This window comes from Scyliorhinus torazame, chromosome 3 (genome assembly GCF_047496885.1).
Source record: "Scyliorhinus torazame isolate Kashiwa2021f chromosome 3, sScyTor2.1, whole genome shotgun sequence".
NCBI classification, from domain to species: domain Eukaryota; kingdom Metazoa; phylum Chordata; class Chondrichthyes; order Carcharhiniformes; family Scyliorhinidae; genus Scyliorhinus; species Scyliorhinus torazame.
The window spans coordinates 90,251,930-90,273,078 of record NC_092709.1 but is presented as its reverse complement, the minus strand read 5'-3'; the positions used below and the strand labels follow the sequence as shown (position 1 = coordinate 90,273,078).

The 21,149-nt window shown below is 48.5% G+C and overlaps 1 protein-coding gene across 5 annotated transcripts in view; it reads right to left on the bottom strand.

The window, feature by feature from the left end:
- The window catches only part of sorcs2 (sortilin-related VPS10 domain containing receptor 2), a 963,142-nt gene that overhangs the window by 321,001 nt on the left and 620,992 nt on the right, over positions 1-21,149 (bottom strand). The window lies entirely within an intron of this gene.

The window sequence follows — 21,149 nt, the reverse complement described above, 5'->3', positions numbered from 1 at the left end:
TGCTCCATCGGAAATTGGATTTCCTTGTGAATAAATTGTTCAATTTTTATTTGGGTATTAGTGGGAGAGAAAAGAATCCTACCCACGAGTACAGCATACCAACCCTTGCAGCTCCCTGGAGGTAAGTGTTTCTTTCCATCAGGAGCCAGCGGTGTCTGCAGTCACAATCAGTTCCACGGTGCCTGCGGTGCAGAACTAGTAGCAGGGTTATCTTCTGCATGACTGAGGAGAACTGTGACTCATTAGTCTGGGTTTTGTACCTCAGTTTGTAATTTCAACCAAGTGAGGGGAGGGGGAGAGCTGGTCATTTGCCTCAGTTAAGTGTGGCAGCAGAGCACATACGGCAAGTCTCACCATACGGCAGCTGAATCATCCAAGTATTTTCTGCAACCATCTGCTTTCAATAAAGGAAAAATCAATCATCATTTGGTTTACTTGTCGATAATGCAGTGGAGGCAAATGGATAGCAAACCATTTAGTGATGTGCCATGTACAGCTGTGTCCCTGGTAAATGTTCATACTAGCTTCTAATGACAGAAAGTTTTCTGGAAGTTCAAACTTGTATTAGAAAATAGCATTGGTGCATAAAACCGAGTTTTTAATGAATCAACTTTGGATGTATACTGACATGCAGAGCTGTCAAGCAAGGGGGTTTTAGCATTGATGATCATAAAGGTAGCAAAGATTGCAACTCTAATTTTAGATATAAGAAATAATTTGGGAAATTTGGAGATCCAGGCCGGACCCTCAGGGAAAGCAAATGTCCCACGGAATACATTTGATATGGAAAGTGACAGATAATAAATTTGATTAGATTTCTAAACTATGCAGGGTGATTATCATTCTAATTACTGAGAGGACAAAGGGACATTATCATTGTCCCATCAAGGACAAAACTCCAGCCATGTCGGATTCCAGAGCAATGTCATGGTTTGGATCCGGTCAGAATCTATCAATTTCAGTCCTGCCAAGGAGATGTCAAGGTGGAGGATTTGTAGACAACTCACCCACAGCACCAGACCAGCAGGCCTCTTTCATTAATTCCCTGCAGGGTGTTACAGGGTTGATGAACAGAATGATTTTCTCCTGATGCTGGGTGGAAAGAAGGATGTGTATTTGAAAACCTCTTTCACAACCTCAGATATCCCAAAGTGCTTCAAAAGGAGTGCCACGGGATCTTTTAAATCCACTGGACCGAGCAGGCACGGCATTGGCTTGATGTCTCATTCAAAAGATGGCATCTCTGACAGTGCAGCACTCCCTTACCATCGCAATGAAATTCAACCTCGACTTTTCTGTGGAGTGGAACTTCAAATCTCAATTTATTGATTCAGAGGTAAGAGTTCTACCGAGTGAGGCGCTGCTGAAACTCGTAGAACTACTTTAGAGTGGCAATGACCTTCCTATTTGTCAAAATGAAAATCCAACACTACTTTGCAGGTTGGTGATATTCATTTTGGAGACAGGCACACAAACCACCTTCTTCACACAGCGGCAGCTAATTCATTCAAACTTGTGGGAATTACAGCTGTCCATAGATCTGCAAAGTTGCGGGCTGTAACACTTGCAAAATAAAATCAATCATGCTCCCAAAAGGATTCCTCTGCCATCGGTTGAAAATATTGGGAATCCACAGGTTTCAATCCATTAAAATTGATGGGAGGTTGTGGGCAGATTGCTTGGAACTTTTCATTATATTTGTGGTCAGTGGGAATGGCTTCCCATTGCTTAGGTCAGGTTTTAATCTTGTTTCACAGCACATTCATGTGTACTGTGAGCATGCAACCGGAACAAATTGAGCTGCCTGGCCCAGAATGCACTGGCGCAGCTGCGCTTCGTTTCCTTGTGAAAGACAAAGATTAGGAGTCTAGGAGTCTATAAATAGCTATTTTGGCAACTGGTGTGCTCCCTCAATTTTATAAACCGCACGAATCTTAAGAATTTTAATGTAAATATCGGACACGAAAGTATCACTCTGTAAAACTGAAAAACACCAATAAAAGACATTTTAAAAAAAAAGAATTTTAACCCTTACTTCTGAAGTGGGAAATGCTCAAAGGAATGGTGGAAAAACTCCCCCAACAGACGAGCACAACTTCTCTCATTCTTTATCACTGTGAGCCACATTATTTCAAAGAGAAATTGAATCTCGTAGCTCCTGAAGTACCTTTGGTCAAGGATTTGATGAGGACGTAAGGCTGGGTGTTTGCATATTCGTTTTCCTTCATTCGCTTAGTTGCTCTTCATCTTTTTTTCTTCATTTCTCCCCGTTCTCCTGCCCTTTCAAACCTTTTTGCGTTGTCCTTCACTTCAGGCCATAAACTAGTCTGTCACTTTAGTGCAGTACTGAGATGATGCTGCTTAAGGGTTCATGGATGTGCAGCAATACATTAGTATGGTTAGGGGATTACTTTAAAGAACAGAAAGCAAAGATTTGGAATGAACACATCATTTTCAGGTTGACAGGCTATTACTTTTAGGATGCCACATGGTTCAGTGCTTGAATCGCAGCTATTTACAATCTATCTTAATGACTTAGTTAAAGGGACATGCAGCATATACAAGTTTACTGATGATACAAAGTTAGGTGTGAAAGTAAGCTGTGAAGAGGGATACAAGATGCTAGATTCTCCGATTCTGAGACTAAGTGCTGACGGCGGTGTGGGAACAGTGTAGTTTTACGACCGGAAAACACGGTACACAACGGCCACCGATCCCCCGTCTGGTGGGGGGGGGGTTAGCAGGCACACAGCGTACAGCTTCCGGCTCTAGCTGCAGATACAGCCGGAGAATTGCTGGGTCCGTGGCCGCACATGTGCACGGCGGTGGCCGCACGCGGACTTGGCTTGTCAAATAGTGACCAGGCGCAGCACCCCCCGGACCACCCCCCACCAGTGCCCCCAGCCCGCAGATCTCTCCCCCTGCCCCGACTGTGGCGGCGCTGGACCTAGTCCGCAGCCGCCACACCAAACTCCCCTAAATAAATACCACATGCGACCGACGCCGTTGGGAACTCGGCCCATCGGGGGCTGAGCATCGGGGGGAGGGCCTCAGGTATCGTCCTGAGGCCATCCCAACGGCACGTGGCGTACTCCTAAAGTGCACCATTTTGGAGAGGGCAGAGCTTCGCCAACATGGATTCTCCGGCTGATCGTCGAACGCGATTTCGACGTCGGAGACCGGAGAATCCCGCCCAAAGAGTATGCAAAGGGATATAGACTGGTACAGTGAGTGGGCAGGAAGGTGGCAGATGGAGTACAGTGTGAGGGTTATTCAGTTTGGTGGGAAGAATAGAAAAATAAAATATTTTTAAAAATATGAGAAACTATAAAATGTTGGTGTTCTGTGGAAGTTCTGTGACCTCATACACAAAACAAAGTTGACAAGCAGGTACAACAAGCAATTAGAAGAACAAATCCTACTTTTGCTTTTTTGTAGCACTACAATTCTACAGGGTTTTGATGGGGCCACATCTAGAGCAATGTGCACAGTTTGGTCGCTGCCTTTAATGACGGGTGCACAAAGGTTCACCAGATTGATTCCTGGCATGAGAGCATTGTCCAATGATTTGAGATTGAATAGAATAGGCCTTTGTACGCTCTTAGAGTTTAAAAGAATGAGTGTTGATCTTGATTTCCGGGGCCTGAGTTTTTTTGGATGTCAGGGACTCGGGATTGGAGAGAGCGGGAAGGGGGCGAGCGTTTAATCGGGGGATGGCTGGGGGGAGGGGAGGCTAGATGTATCCAGTCCATGAGTGGAGTGTGCCCCTAGTCCCCCCAGTCAGAAGGGGCTTCTGGTAGAGGAACATTTCTATTCCATCAGTAGAATCTAAAGTAATAATCCAGATCAACCTTACTGTATTATTACAATCTCATATACTGCTGTAACTTTACTCTTCAAGCTGAAAGGCCTCATTCTACCAGTCTCTACCTCTTGTCATATTGGGTGTTCCGATACACAAACAAACCAACACGGTTGTAGATGGTACAACTCTGTTTTGTTATTCTGTACAATAATAACTATTAACTTCTGGCTGTGGTTCGTACTTCACCAGCTGACCTGTGGACCCAGCCCTAGCACTATCTTAGAGAGGCACTCAGCACATGGTGTCTGTCTGTGAGCTCTGTGCTCTGAGCTATCTCCTGGTAGAATGAGCGGGAACTGTGGTATTCCCTGTTTTATAGTGCGTGTGCTCTCTCTGGTGATTGGCTGTGATGTTGTGTGTGTGTTGGTTGGTCCATCTAACTGTCCACCAGTGGGTGTGTGTGTGTGATTGCACCATGATATGTTAATATGGATATCATGACACCTCTGACAGTCGAAGGGACTTTATTTCTCTGTATCAGGTGTGGCTTTGTTGGCACTCTTGCCGTGAGTCTGAAATTGTGGGTTCATAGATCCACATCAGAGACCTGAGGACGAAACCAGGCTGACACACCACTGCAATACTGTGGGAGTGCTGCACTGTGAGAGAAATTGACATCCTGATTTTAATACAAGCCCCATCTGCTCTCACAGTTGGATATAAACTCTCATGCCATGATTTGAAGAAAAGCAACGGAATTCTCCCTGATGCCCAGGCCCTCAACCAACATCACGAAAATAAATCATCTGGTCTTTACCTCAATGCTGTTTGCAGGACCTTGCGATAACTAAATTGGCTGTATGTTTCACTTCAGTGGTTATAAAGTACTTTGGGATGCCCCGAGGTCTTTAAAGGTGCAATCTTCTCTGTACTGCCTCAAATGATTATATGTCTCTCATTCCGGGTGCAGCATATAAGGTGTTACAATTGGATCACTGCCTCTTCTGATTTGTATTCTATTCTTTTAACTCGGTCATTCAACATCCATTTCACTGTGCTATTTGGTGCTCTGCTTTGCCCTGTTAGGTCACTCTCAGTTTCTTCCTCAGCTATTTCAATCTCACTTATGATAATATTTGAAAGGTGGGCCTGGGGTGTATATCTATTTGAAGAATTCCTGTGAGCCTGTCAGCATTTGCAAGGGGTCCTAGAAAGTTAAAAGATTTAAAATATCTGAGGGAAGTAACCCTCTCATAATGCTATGGTATAAATTTGCTGCTGAGAACAATAATAAGAGAGTATAGGAAGGGGCATCGATAACAATTAAAGGAATTTGGACTAATTAAATGGATCGTTTAATAGATGAGAAAGAATGGAAGACAAGTTGTATTGTGAATAATTCCATGTTTATTTATTGATTTGAACTAAAATCTTAAAAAAGCGCCAGATGGATATTTGGTTAGCCATTAAGATTGAAGATTCAAAGAATACACACAGATAAAGTTGACTGCATGGAACATGATGATTCTTGATCTGGTAAAACCACGCATCATCCAGTCAAAGAAAGGGCGGGGTGATTTTGAGCCCACATTAATGGGTCAGTGAGAATGGCGACGTGAGTGGGAAATTCAGCAAGATTCGGAAAGCGCGCTTCTCTCCTGCAAGATCGCGATTTCCGATTTTCCAGGACTCCGCTGGCGATGTGGGCAGCACGGCAGTTAGCACTGCTGCCTCACAGCTCCAGGGACCTGGGTTCAATTCCAGTCTCGGGTGACTATCTGTGTGGAGTTTGCACTTTCTTCCCTTGGCTGCGTGAATTTCCTCCGGGTGCTCCGGATTCCTCCCACAGTCCAATGATGTGCAGGTTAGGTGGATTGGCCATGCTGAATTGCCTCTTAATGTCCAAAAGGTTAGGTGGAGTTACTGAGTTATGGGAACAGGGTGGACGCATGAGCTAAAGTAGGGTGCTCTGTCCAAGGCCCGGTGCAGACTCAATGGGCCAAATGGCCACCTTCTGCACTGTAGAGATGCTATGATTCTTTGAAAACCACCATGGAAGGTCAGGAACTTCATTGTAATACATTATAATATAATTAGCGAGCCCTCCCTCCCGGGCTTCCCCACTCACTGAATATTCATCCCTCGCCGGTGTGACATCACACCTGCACGATTTACAACAGCTGTATAAAAACTAACATTTGGTGACCTCGCCTCTGGAGGGGATAACAGAGGTGAACGCTCAGGTGGCCATTACCGCCCAGGGTGCCAGTTGCAGAGGGGGCAGCAGAGAGGATGCGGGGGACCCTGATAAGTGCAATTTGGGGAGGGGGGGGGGGGGGGTGTCTTCTGCTTCGGCATCTTGGGTGGTTGGGTCGGTCGCAGGTCTTAGCGGCCTTTCATGTCTGTGAACATATTGGTTTAAAGGGGTCTGGTGGCCATCAGTGTGTCAGTTTAGCCATAATGTATTCAACATTCTTCTGTGGTTCACCCGACTGAAGTGCTCATCTGAATCCTTTGGAGCAGATTTTGTGTGCAACATGCACTGCCGAGCTGACACCTGCACAGCCCTTTCCCCCTGCCCTGGCAATAGGCCACTTATGCTTAGGATCTCATCATATCTAAAGGGAGAAAGTCACAAGTGTACAGTTCGGTGAGTTGAAGGGAAATGCAAGAGGTGCATGATTACAATGTCAGCAGCTTGCAAAACAGAGGAGATTGCAGGATGAGAGGAAGCTCGGATGTGAAAGGGAGGATTACGTGAGGATGTTGTGTCTTCAATAGTTTTAATCTCATCACTCACTACAGGCATAAAAATATGCAACCATGGCCATTCGTCTGCCTATTAGCCCCTGATGTCTCCAGTTGTATCTTGTCTTGCAAGAGAGAAGGGTGTATTTCAATGAGTGCTGTGCAAATATTTTGGGTGATTTGGTTGTCATGGTTGAATTGCTAGCCCACTGTGAGATAAGGGATAAAGCTTACAGCAGTGCTATGTATGTGAGTGTGAGGTGAAGCATAAGCATGTTAGATATGAGTCCTGATTGATACAGAAAGTAGCTTGGTGAGTGATGAGGGTGTGGTGAATTGAGTACTGTCTGCTCGAATGATGGGAGTTGGTGGGGTTTGACATTTGAAGAGGAAGCAATTCTTGGGGGCGCCGGTTGGGTTGGAAGAGTTGGTCAAAGGGATAGGGAACATGCAGGCGGGGAAGGCACCGGGGCCGGATGGGTTCCCGGTTGAATTTTACAAGAAGTATTCGGACCTGCTGAGACCTTCTGAGACCTCTGCCCCCGACGATGTCTAGAGCGCTGATTTCCCTGATCCTGAAGCGGAACAAGGATCCCCTACAGTGTGGGTCATATAGGCCGATCTGGGGCTGGTTTAGCACAGGGCTAAATCGCTGGCTTTGAAAGTAGACCAAGGCAGGCCAGCAGCACGGTTCAATTCCCGTACCAGCCTCCCCGAACAGGCGCTGGAATGTGGCGACTAGGGGCTTTTCACAGGAACTTCATTTTAAGCCTACTTGTGACAATAAGCGATTTCCATTCCATCTCACTCCTAAATGTAGATGCAAAGTTGCTGGCAAAGATTTTGGCCATGAGGATAGAGGACTGTGTGCCACAGGTCATACACGAGGATCAGACTGGGTTCGTGAAAGGGAGGCAGTTGAATATTAATGTACAGAGGCTCTTGAATGTTATAATGATGCCGGCGATGGAAGGGGAGGCGGAGATAGTGGCGGCGATGGATGCGGAGAAGGCCTTTGATAGGGTGGAATGGGGGTACCTGTGGGAGATGTTGAAAAGGTTCGGGTTCGGGGAGGGGTTTGTCAGGTGAGTGAGGCTGCTATACGAGTCCCTGGTGGCAAGTGTGGCCACGAACAGAAGGAGGTCAGAATATTTCCGGTTACACCGGGGAACGAGGCAGGGGTGTCCCCTGTCCCCCCTGCTCTTTGCGCTGGCGACTGAACCCCTGGCCATAGCTTTGAGGGAGTCGAGGAACGGGAGGGGGCTGGTGCGGGGTGGGGAGGAGCATCGGGTGTCGCTCTATGCGGATGATTTGCTGCTATATGTGGCGGACCCGGTGGGGGAATGCCAGTGATGATGAGGATCCTTAGGGAGTTTGGAGATTTCTCCGGGCACAAGCTTAATATGGGGAAGAGCGAGTTGTTCGTGGTGCACCCAAGGGACCAGGAGAGGGGGATTGGTGAGCTCCCACTAAAAAGGGCGGAGAGGAGCTTCAGGTACCTGGGGGTCCAAGTGGCTAGGAGCTGGGGGGCCCTACATAAGCTTAACTTCACAAGGCTGGTGGAGCAGATGGAGGAGGAGTTTAAGAGGTGGGATATGCTGCCACTCTCCCTGGCGGGTAGGGTGCAGTCAGTTAAAATGATGGTGCTCCCAAGGTTTTTGTTCCTGTTCCAATGCCTCCCCATCCTGATCCCTAAGGCCTTCTTCAGGCGGGTTAACAGGAGCATTATGGGGTTTGTGTGGGTGCAGAAGACCCCAAGGGTGAGAAGGGTGTTCCTGGAGCGGTGCAGGGATGGGGGGGGGTTGGCGCTGCCTAACCTCTGTGGGTATTATTGGGCCGCCAACGTGGCGATGGTGCGTAAGTTGGTGATGGAGGGGGATGAGGCGGCATGGAAGAGGCTGGAGATGGCGTCCTGTGTGGGCATGAGCCTGGAGGCGCTGGTGAGAGCGCCGCTGCTGTTTCCTGCAACGAGGTATACCACGAGCCCGGTGGTGGCGGCTACCATCAAAATTTGGGGGCAATGGAGACGTCACGGGGCGAGGTGGGGGCCTCGGCGTGGTCCCCGATTCGGGGGAACCACCGGTTTGTCTCAGGGAGGATGGACGGAGGGTTCCTGAGCTGGCACAGGGCAGGTATTAGAAGGATGGGGGACCTGTTTGTGGACGGGAAGTGCTATGTATGTGAGTGTGGAAGTTTGGGAGCCTGGGTGAGATGGAAGAGAAGTTCGGGCCCCCCCTCCGGGGAACTCCTTCAGATATATGCAGATATATGCATTTGTTCGGCGGCAGGTGGTGGAGTTCCCACTGTTGCCACCACGCAGGGTCCAGGACAGGGTGCTATCGGGGGTGTGGGTTGAAGAGGGGAGGATCTCGGCAACGTATCAGGTGAGGCAGGAGGAGGAGGAGGCCCAGTGGAGGAGCTGAAGGGTAAGTGGGAGGAGGAGTTGGGTGAGGAGATTGACGAGGGGACGTGGGCGGATGCCCTGGGGAGAGTGAACTCTTCCTCCTCTTGCGCGAGGTGCTCTTGCTCCACCAGCCTTGTGAAGTTAAGGAGCTGCATAAGGCTCACATGACTGGGGCAAGGAAAAGCCGGTTCTTTGGGTGCGAGGACAGGTGTGTTAGGTGCTGAGGGAGCCCATCAAACTACACCCACATGTTTTGGGCTTGCCCAGCGCTGGAGGACTTTTGGAAAGGTGTAGCGAGGACGGTGTCGAGGGTGGTTGGTTCCAGGATCAAGCCGGGCTGGGGGCTCGCAATATTTTGGGGTGGCAGAGGAGCCGGGAGTGCAGGAGGCGAAAGAGGCCGGTATCCTGGCCTTTGCGTTCCTGGTAGCCCGGCGAAGGATTCGTCTTCAGTGGAAGGATGCGAGGCCCCCAAGCGTGGAATCCTGGATCAGCGATATGGCAGGGTTCATTAAATTGGAGAGGGTGAAATTCACCTCAGGCGGTGGCAACCGTTCCTAGACTTCCTGGCAGAATGTTAGAAGATCGTCAGCAGGGCGTGTATATTTGCCTTTGTGTTGAGGAAGGCTGTTAATTTATTATTTATGAATATGGGGGAGGAGTGGGGGGGGGGGGTTATGTTCTTTTCTTTCTGTATTTTGTTGTTGATATTTTGTGAAAATTTGAATAAATTTTTTTTTTTAAAAAGAGGAAGCAATTGTCCTTGACCACTCATCAGGGGCTGGTTTAGCACAGGGCTAAATAGCTGGCTTTTATAGCAGACCAAGGCAAGACTGCAGCACGGTTCAATTCCCGTACAGCCTCCCCAAACAGGCGCCGGAATGTGGGGCTTTTCACAGTAACTTCATTTGAAGCCTATCTGTGACAATAAGTGATTTTCATTTTATTTTCATTTCATTTCATGTAGGTCATTGAACTTTTTGCAGCATTACATCCAGGTTCCCGGGGCTTGACTCTTAGCATTGACCGCCATGCGTATCTGCTCCCACTGTCTTCACAAAGTTTGTCTGAAGGGCCTCCTGGCCCCATGAGGGTTTAGCACATCTCTCCTGTCTTCCAACTCCTCCGTCAAAACCTTCAGTGCAGCATCAGAGAACCATACAGCATTGTCTCTGCCATCCTGTGCCATTACACAGTCTTCTTGTGGCTATTACAAGAATTTCTACCAGTTGTTCCGGTCGCAATGCACTTCTCCTTAAAGAGCTGCAGGTTGGCTTTAATTCTTGCCAGCTTCTTGTGGTATTGGGTCCCTTGCTGAGACATGCAGCCACTTAACAATGTGGTTAACATGCTGAAATTATAGCAAGGTGCTGCCTGCATCATATGGAACCTGCATCTGTTCCGGCAGGGTTTTCACTTTGACCCTGATGTCTCCAATAAACTCATGCCAGAACACTAAACTTTGGTTAAAAAAAGGAAAGACTGTAGAGTTTTACCGAAAATGTTGGTGGCTTTTGTCAAGTAAATATAAACATAAAGTACAATTACATGTATTGAGTACAAGGCATTTTCTACAGAACCATGGGGGCGATTCTCCAAAATGAAGACAAATTGTTTGCGCCGTCGTGAACGCGTCGCGTTTCACGGCGGCGCAAAACGGGCATGGGGACGACCGTTTCTGTCCCTCACAGGGGGCCAGCACGCCGCTGGAGCGGTTCATGCCGCTCGAGCCTCCCTTCCCGGCATCAAATGGGCGCCGCGCCAACCTGTGCATGTGCGGGGGACTTCTTCTGCGCACTGGCCCCTACGCAACATGGCGTGGGGGTTCAGGGGCAGGCCGCGCAACAAAGTAGGCCCGGGGGGGGGGGGGGGGGGGGGGGGAGGAGAAGAGGCCGGCCTGCCGATCAATGGGCCCCGATCGCGGGCCAGACCCCATCGGAGGGCCCCCCCCCCCCCCACCCCGGTGAAGGAGCGCTTTTCCCCGCCCCACAGGCCGCCCCCCAACCCTTTGCGCAGAGTTCCCGCCGGCAGCGACCAGGGGTGAACGACGACGGCGGGACTCTGCTTTTTCTGCGCAGCTGCTCGACCCATCCGGGCCGGAGAATCGCCGGCCCCGCCGATTCCAGCGGCCAGCGCCGCGCCAACCCCGCCAGCGGAAATGGCGCTGATTCTCCGCACCTCGGAGAATCGCGCGCCGGCGTCGTGGTGTCATGGCGCGGTTGCGGCGATTCTCCGGCCCAGCGCGGGGCTCGGAGAATCACGCCCCTAGTGTTTGGGGCTAAAATTGTGTCACTTTAGGCCACATCTGTAGTCAGTCAGTAACTAGCCAATGAGCAGTAGCTACTGGAGAACAGTGAAATGGGGGGACAATGTTACACTGGAAAGTATAAGAAGCTCCTCAAACACGTTGGTTGACAAAATCTAATAGTCTCAAGATTGAATCTCATGGCTACAGTAATCATAGATCAAGTGCCTCATGTATTACCAGAATATTACCAGGCTGTTCCAACATGACTCCGATTTAAAATTTCGCCCATGGATATACGTTGGGGGTATTTTCTCCCACTCTTTGTCATAACTTCAGCTGACACTCATGAATTATGGGAGAGGTGCCAAGGTGAATTGACCTACCTCCAAGGCATAGTCCCATGGACCAACTTTCACTACCCTCTCCATCTTGACTCTGATGCTCTATTCATACTTTTGTTCTGTTTCCCTCCCTTCAATCTTCTTACGACACCCTGGGTTCGTGTATGGTTGATTCCAGCCCCACAGACTCCAGAATCCCAACACAGGTGAACTAACCAATAATTCATATAAAGTTTCTGTGATCTTTGGCCCTTGTCTGCACCAATAACTTACAGGCACAGATTTGTAAGTGACACACAACGACTGTTCATTTATTTCTTTAAATTTAAGAGTACCCAATTATTTTTGTTTCCAATTAAGGGCAACTTAGCGTGGCCAATCCACCTACCCTGCACATCTTTCTAGGTTGTGGGGGTGAGACCCACAAAAACACAGGGAGAATGTGCAAACTCCACACGGACAGTGACCTGGGGCCGAGATCGGATCCGTCTCACAGAGGAAAGTACATTCCAGCCCGATCAGCACCAATCAGCATAGATTATCAGCTAAGCCCCAGAAATGTGAAACAGCGCATTGGCCACCAGCCATGAGGTGTCATCACTGATGTCAGACCAAACAGCACATTCTACCAGAGGTTCCTTTTAAAAAAAATTAAAGGTGAAGTTCATCTTAAAGGCATAGGTCCCATTAATTGTCCAGGTACAAAAAAATCTAAATTGCAGAATAACAGAAATTTCAGGAGGATCATTAAAATTTCTATCTGAATGCAATCAAATCATTTCCAAAGTATTCCAGTACTTTGAAACATTCTGTGGGTGCACGTCCACCTCATGGACTGCAGCAGTTCAAGGAGGCAGCTCACCACCACCTTCTGAAAGGCTACCAGGGATGGGCAATAAATGCTGGCCGAGCCAGCGACTCTCACATCCAGTAAATGAATTATTTTTAAAAGGTAGGAAGCAAAGTAGATTAAAAGAGACTGAGCAGAGCTTATGGCTCAGTACAGTAAGGCAGTGGAAAAATCACACTGAAACATGTAGACACAAAGTCGCCATGGTACAGTCAGCCTTGTACAGATCTAGTGTCCCAAAACCTACAGGTCCTCAATTCTATTTTGCAGTGCACTTGATCCCCTTCAACCTGCTCTCAGCAAAACACAAGTGAGTATATATATTTTTTAAAGTGGCTTGTGACCTCTTGATTTTACTCTCAAGTTGGAACAGGCCACTAAGCAGATTGAACACTACGTAACAGAAGTCATCACGGCCCAACCGGCACTGGGGCGTTAATGGTATGCTACATTACAGCTGCTATTCCTTCAGGCTTAGCCAGGACAGACTGTCATACGTACAGTAATCACATGTTAAAAAAACTTATGCAGTTGAAGCTTTCACAAGAAATGATTTTCTAGCATGGTTAATGTTTTGAGACTGAGATAAGTATGGTAATTGCAAGCAATTAATTTAACAGTGAAGGCCAAATTTAACATTGCTATTCTTGCTTTTTGCCCATCTCCTTTTTGTCTTCTCACACGTCTGCCAATGATGCTCTGGAGCTGACTGCTCTGAAGTAAGATGACATCAGCCACAGCGGGTGGGGGTTGAATTGTTCGTCAAGCTTTTTTTTTAAATTCCCTGTGTAGAAGCTCTTCGTCTCCACTTGACATCTTCCACCAACAGTGCAACTCAGAACAGTAACTCACTCCTTGTGCAATAATACGTGCCGATCTGCATGTTACCACTAAACAACACAACTCACTAATTCTGCCGCTGCAGAATTTTAAAATCATTAACACAAGCTAATTTGGACCCGAAGGATGGCTTGTGCCTTTACAAGATTTGGGTTTCCTTCTGCAAGCATGAATCATCCTCAGCTGATCTGTTCACAGCGCTCCATCGATGCATTTTGAAACTATTTGTCTCCTGTGAATTCTGAAGCAAACTGTCACATGGTCCTTGGGTTCTGAAGCTGCCGTGCCAGACTTGAGGGTGTCAATTAGGGTTACTCTCTTTCCAATTTTCCTTTCCCGTTTCTGCAACTACCTGTACTTAATAGCTCCCAACAGAGATAAAGATGCGATCTACCCGAATGGGAAAAGAGTCCTATAACGAGCATGTTTAGCCGGGTGTTTGCCGCCGCTCTATCGAACAGGATTCTGTTCCCATTTGGGTAGATATGGGACCTCAGCGGGCAACTCCCCGACAAAGCTGCACTTAGTCCAGTTTCCTGCACTGATAAACTCTGCTCGCCGGAACTCCTCAGTGTAGGAGGAGATGGGGATGCCATTTTAAAATGGCGCCCCGATCTCTCGACGCCCCCTCCCCAACGCTACCCCTGAACCCTCCCAAAGTTCCAACTCACCTATAAGGAAGTCCTCAGGTACCCCAGCACCGAGCACCCTGGGCCCAATCCCAGTCTCAGGCAAAATGCCACCTGGGACCATGGCAATGCCACCTGCATGCCAGCCTGGCACTGCCAGGGTGCCAGCCTGCCAAGGTGCCCGGGCTACACCAGCAGTGCCAGGGTACCAACCTGCCCAGAGGGAAAGCACCTGGGGGTCTCCAATTCCCTGGGAGACACCCGCGAGTGGCGTTCAGTCTGGTCCTCGTTTGTGAAGAGTCTCGGGTTGTTGAGTCACTACCAAGGGCTGGGGTGAGGATATGGATAAATGAGAAAGGCGAGAGAGAGAAAGAGATAGGCACATACATAGGAACGATACTGCTGGGAAGGCCACTAATGAGATTTAAATGTATTTAAATGAGTTTCTCAACCTTCCTGTGTGGGCATCTTGTTATGGTAATGATGGGGATCGGAGACAGTTGCGTTGTCATCTCGCCAGCTAAATTCTCGCTTTTGGCCTCTTAGAGGATTTGGTGCCCAAATCAGCATTTGCGCCCTAGGAAATCCCAGCAAGTGTGTTTCTGTCCAAAGAGAAAAGAAGCAGTGTTGATTCTAATTCTGGAAAATGAAGTAGGAGAAGTCGAGTCTGTTTCAAGGAAAGAACATCTGGCAAATAGTGATCATAATATAATTAAGTTTAAAGCAGTTATGAAAACTGACAAAAAAAAATTCAAAGATGGAAATGTCCAACTGGAAGAGAGCAAATTTCAGTCATTCAAAAAGGGATCTACATGAAGTGATTAGAAACAAAGAGGAGCCAGGAAAGCTGTAAACGAACAATGGCTGTCCTACAGTACAGAAATAGTTCAGGTACAAACCGAGCATTTTCCTATATGGAGGCAATTCTCCCATCGGGAGACTAAGTCCCGACGCTGGAGTGAAAATCGGAGTGTGTCACTCCGGCGTCGGAGGGCGCTCCCAGCCCCCTATTCTCCCGCCCCCGGGGGGCTAGGAGCGGTGCCGCGTCATTTACGCGCGCCGGGCCTTGGCGCCACGTAAAAGCGGCGCCGCATAAATGACGTTACCGGTGCCGTGTAAATGACGTCACCCGTGCATGCGCAGGCTGACCGGCGCCAGCCCGCGCATGCGCGGTTGCCGTCCTCCCCACGGCCGCCCCGCAAGAAGATGTCGGATGGATCTTGCGGGGCGGCGGAAAAGAGGTCGTCCTTCAGAGAGGCCGGCCCGCCGATCAGTGGGCACCGATTGAGGGCCAGACCCCTATTGAGGCTGCCCCCAGTGCAGGATCCCCCCCCCCCCCCCACAGGCCACCCCCCCCCAGCGTTCCCACGCTGTTCCCGCCGGCAGCGACCAGGTGTGGACGGCGCCGGCGTGAAACTGTCGTGTTGGTCAGGCCGTTCGGCCCATCCGGGCCGGAGAATCACCGCTCGCCCGTTACAAACGGCAAGCGGCGATTCTCCCAGCAGCCAGCTGGGATTCCCGCCGCACCGGTTTGGAGGGGGATGGGAGAATCGCGTCCGGGCGTCGTGGCGGGAATCGCGCGGCACCCGGGCGATTCTCCCACCCGGCGTGGGGGGGGGGGGGGGGGGGGGGAGAATTCCGCCCAGGGATCTCAAATCAAGAATCCCTGGATGACAAAGGTTTTAGATGTTAAACTAAAACAGTGAAGTATGTTTATGATGATGGCAGCTTCAGTTGAAAACACGGGGGGAGATCAATAAAGAATTCAAGAAGGGCAAAGAGATAGTGTGAGAAAAGTAGCAGGTAGCATAAGCAGAACATCTTTCATCAAAATGTTAAAACTGAAAGCACAGATGGGGCCAAGGGGATGAAAAAGAAACCTTCTTATGGAGGGACAGAGCATGTCTGAGGTACTGAATGATTATTTGACAAGAGAAGATAATGAAGATAATATTACAGTAGGGGAGGAGAGATATGGACTAGGATGAACATAGATAGAAAGGAGGAGCTATGTAGATTAGCATCATTCAAAGTTAACAAGCCATCTGGTCCAGATGGGAGGTACCCAAATTTTCTCAGGGAGGATATGGTAGAGATTGCAGAAACTCTGACCACAATTTGTCAATCCTCCTCAGAATGGTGAAAGAGAACTGGAGGGTGTCAAATGATCCACCCCTGTACAAGAAAAGGAGAGGGATAAATCTGGTAACGATAGGCCAATCAGTTTACCATCAGAAATAGTGTCAATTCTCAGTTAAAAAAGCATGGGTTCATAAGAGAAAGACAATCTTCATAGTTCAAGGATAAAGAGTAAACCTTTTCAGACTGAGTTGAGGAGAAGTTTCTCCGCCCAAAGAGTGATGGATCTGTGGTATTTACTACCCCAGAAAGTAGTTGAGGCCAAAACATTGTGTAATTTCAAAAAGGAATTATAATATAATGATCTTTACTGCCACAGTAGGCTTACATTAACACTGCAATGAAGTTACTGTGAAAAACCCCTAGTCGCCACATTCCGGCGCCTGTTCGGGTACACAGAGGGAGAATTCAGAATGTCCAAATTACCTAACAGCACGTCTTTCGAGACTTGTGGGAGGAAACCGGAGCACCCGGAGGAAACCCACGCAAACATGGGGAGAACGTGCAGACTCCGCACAGCCAGTGACCCAAGCCGGGAATCGAACCTGGGACCCTGGTGCTGTGGAGCAACAGTGCTAACCACTGTGCTACCGTGCCACCTATTAGATGTAGCTCTTGGGCTAAAGGGATCAAGAGAAATGGGGCGGGGGGGGGGGGGGGGGGGGGGGAGCGGCGGTGGAAGCAGGATCAGGATAGTGAACTTGATCAGTCACGATTATAATGAATGGCGGAGCAGGCTCGAAGAGCTCAATGTTGACCTCCTGCATTTTGGGAGGTCTAATGCAGGTAGGGAATATAGTGAATGGTAGAACCCTCAAGAGTATTGAAACTCAGAGAGATCTAGGCGTACAGGTCCACAGTTTACTGAAAGGGGCAACACAGGTGGAGAAGGTAGTCAAGAAGACATACGGCATGCTTGCCTTCATTGGCCGGGGCATTGAGTATAAGAATTGGCAAGTCATGTTGCAGCTGTATAGAACCTTAGTTAGGTCACACTTGGAGTATAGTGTTCAATTCTGGTCCCCACACTACCAGAAGGATGTGGAGGCTTTAGAGAGGGTGCAGAAGAGATTTACCAGAATGTTGCCTGGTATGGAGGGCATTAGCTATGAGGAGCAGTTGAATAAACTCGGTTCGTTCTCACTGGAACGACGGAGGTTGAGGGGCGACCTGATAGAGGTCTACAAAATTATGAGGGGCATAGACAAGAGTGGATAGTCAGAGGCTTTTCCCCAGGGTAGAGGGGTCAATTACTGGGGGGCATAGGTTTAGGGTGCAAGGGGCAAGGTTTAGAGTAGATGTACGAGGCAAGTTTTTTTACACAGAGGATAGTGTGTGCCTGGAACTCGCTGCCGGAGGAGGTGGTGGAAGCAGGGACGATAGTGACATTTAAGGGGCATCTTGACAAATACTTGAATATGATGGGAATGGAGGAATACGGACCCAGGAAGTGTAGGAGATTGTAGTTTAATCGGGCAGCATGGTCGGCACGGGCTTGGAGGGCCGAAGGGCCTGTCCTGTGCTGTACTTTTCTTTGTTCTTTGCTTCTATTTTTTATGTTTCAATACAGATTTGTCAAAGGCAAACCATGTCTGACGAACCTGATTGACTTCTTTGATCAAGTAAGAAAGAAGGTTGAAAAAGTAGTTTTGTATAAATTGATTTTCAGAATTCATTTGATACAGCAGAACATAACATACAGAGGTATAAGATATCAATGGGACTGTGGCAACTTGGGTGTGCTATTGGCATTATGAGGTAGAGAGTAGTGTTAACAAATGTTTTTCTGACTGGAAGTAAGAATGCAGTGGTGTCCTCCAAAGGTTCATGTTAGGACCATTGCTATTCTTGTTATGGATTCAAATGTAGTAGTAGAATTGCAATTGATACAAAACTTGTCAAAATAATGAAGGACTAGGAGTAGATAGGGAGGAATTGTTTCCATTCATGGAAAGATTGAGAACCCGAGGAAGCCAATTAAAGATGACTGACAAAGGAACCAACAGGTGGCACAGTCGTAGGCACTGCTGGCTCACAGCGCCAGAGACCTGGTTTAATTGTGACCTTGTGTGACTGTGCGGAGTTTGCACGTTCTCCCCGTGTCTGCTTGGGTTTCTTCCGCGTCCTTCGGTTTCCTCCCACAGTCCAAAGATGTGGAAGTTAGATGGATTGGCCATGTTAAATTGCCCCTTAGTGTCCAGGTATGTGGTTAGGTGGGGTTACGTGGATAGGGTGGGGGAGTGGGCCCAGGTAGGGTGCTTTTTCAGAGGGTCAATGCAGATTTGATGGGTCAAATGGCCTCCTTCTGTACAATAGGGATTCTATGGACATGAGGAAACACATTTTTATGCAACAAATGTTTAGGATCTAGAATGCATTGTCTGAGAGTGTGCTGGAGGCAGATACAATCATGGCTTTCAAATGGGATTGGATAAGCACCACAAGAGAAAAACTATTGCTGGGCTACAGGAATGAATGGGGGAGCATAGCTAGCAGAGTTGCTCTTGCAGAAAGCTGGCACAGACACAACAGATTGACTAGTCTCTTTCTCCAACCTTTCTATGGTTGTACATTAATGTAGCAAATAGTGAGCAGAATAGTAGCAGACTTCAGGGTTTTAAAGAAAGACTAGTGAAATGGGAAGACACAAGGTAAATACAACATAAAGCGGATAAGCATCTAGGAATGTACTTAGGGCTGAGAGGTTTAAAGGGAAGCCAGACACAGGCATTTAAAATTATGATGTGGAGATGCCGGCGTTGGACTGGGGTGAGCACAGTACGAAGTCTTACAACACCAGGTTAAAGTCCAACAGGTTTGTTTCGATGTCACTAGCTTTCGGAGCGCTGCTCCTTCCTCAGGTGAATGAAGAGGTCTGTTCCAGAAACACATATATAGACAAATTCAAAGATGTCAAACAATGCTAGGAATGCGAGCATTAGCAGGTGATTAAATCTTGACAGATCCAGAGATGGGGTAACCCCAGGTTAAAGAGGTGTGAATTGTCTCAAGCCAGGACAGTTGGTAGGATTTTGCAGGCCAGATGGTGGGGGATGAATGTAATGTGACATGAATCCCAGGTCCCGGTTGAGGCCGCACTCATGTGTGCGGAACTTGGCTATAAGTTTCTGCTCAGCGATTCTGCGTTGTCGCGGGTCCTGAAGGCCGCCTTGGAGAACGCTTACCCGGAGATCAGAGGCTGAATGCCCTTGACTGCTGAAGTGTTCCCCGACTGGAAGGGAACATTCCTGCCTGGTGATTGTTGCGCGATGTCCGTTCATTCGTTGTCGCAGCGTCTGCATGGTCTCGCCAATGTACCACGCTTCGGGACATCCTTTCCTGCAGCGTATGAGGTAGACAACGTTGGCCGAGTCGCACGAGTATGTACCGCGTACCTGGTGGGTGGTGTTCTCACGTGTAATAGTGGTATCCATGTCGATGATCTGGCACGTCTTGCAGAGATTGCCATGACAGGGTTGTGTGGTGTCGTGGTCACTGTTCTGAAGACTGGGTAGTTTGCTGCAAACAATGGTTCGTTTGAGGTTGCGCGGTTGTTTGAAGGCAAGTAGTGGGGGTGTGGGGATGACCGTGGCAAGATGTTCATCGTCATCAATGACGTGTTGAAGGCTGTGAAGAAGATGACGTAGTTTCTCCGCTCCGGGGAAGTACATCAACCGATGTTATACACCAGATACATCGATGACATTTTTTTCCTTTGGACCCACGGCGAAGAATCACTGAAACGACTACACAATGACATTAATAAGTTCCATCCAACCATCAGACTCACCATGGACTACTCTCCAAAATCAGTTGCATTCTTGGACACACTCGTCTCCATCAAGGACGGTCACCTCAGCACTTCGCTTTACCGCAAACCCACGGATAACCTCATGATGCTCCACTTCTCCAGTTTCCACCCTAAACACATTAAAGAAGCCATCCCCTATGGACAAGCGCTCCGTATACACAGGATCTGCTCAGACGAGGAGGAGCGTAACAGACATCTACAGACGTTGAAAGATGCCCTCGTACGAACAGGATATGGCACTCGACTCATCGATCGACAGTTCCAACGCGCCACAGCGAAAAACCGGACCGACCTCCTCAGAAGACAAACATGGGACACAACCGACAGAATACCCTTCGTCGTCCAGTACTTCCCCGGAGCGGAGAAACTACGTCATCTTCTTCACAGCCTTCAACACGTCATTGATGACGATGAACATCTTGCCAAGGTCATCCCCACACCCCCACTACTTGCCTTCAAACAACCGCGCAACCTCAAACGAACCATTGTTTGCAGCAAACTACCCAGTCTTCAGAACAGTGACCACGACACCACACAACCCTGTCATGGCAATCTCTGCAAGACGTGCCAGATCATCGACATGGATACCACTATTACACGTGAGAACACCACCCACCAGGTACGCGGTACATACTCGTGCGACTCGGCCAATGTTGTCTACCTCATACGCTGCAGGAAAGGATGTCCCGAAGCGTGGTACATTGGCGAGACCATGCAGATGCTGCGACAACGAATGAACGGACATCGCGCAACAATCACCAGGCAGGAATGTTCCCTTCCAGTCGGGGAACACTTCAGCAGTCAAGGGCATTCAGCCTCTGATCTCCGGGTAAGCGTTCTCCAAGGCGGCCTTCAGGACCCGCGACAACGCAGAATCGCTGAGCAGAAACTTATAGCCAAGTTCCACACACATGAGTGCAGCCTCAACCGGGACCTGGGATTCATGTCACATTACATTCATCCCCCACCATCTGGCCTGCAAAATCATACCAACTGTCCTGGCTTAATACAATTCACACCTCTTTAACCTGGGGTTACCCCATCTCTGGATCTGTAAAGATTTAATCACCTGCTAATGCTCGCATTCCTAGCATTGTTTGGCATCTTTGAATTTGTCTATATATGTGTTTCTGGAACAGACCTCTTCATTCACCTGAGGAAGGAGCAGCGCTCCGAAAGCTAGTGACATCGAAACAAACCTGTTGGACTTTAAAATTATGAGCAGTTTTGATAGAGCAAGTAGAGAGAAACTATTGCTTTGGTAGGTGGATCAGTTATAACAGGTCATAAATGTAAAAGAACTAGTAATAGAACTAAAGGGGAAATGAGGAGAAATC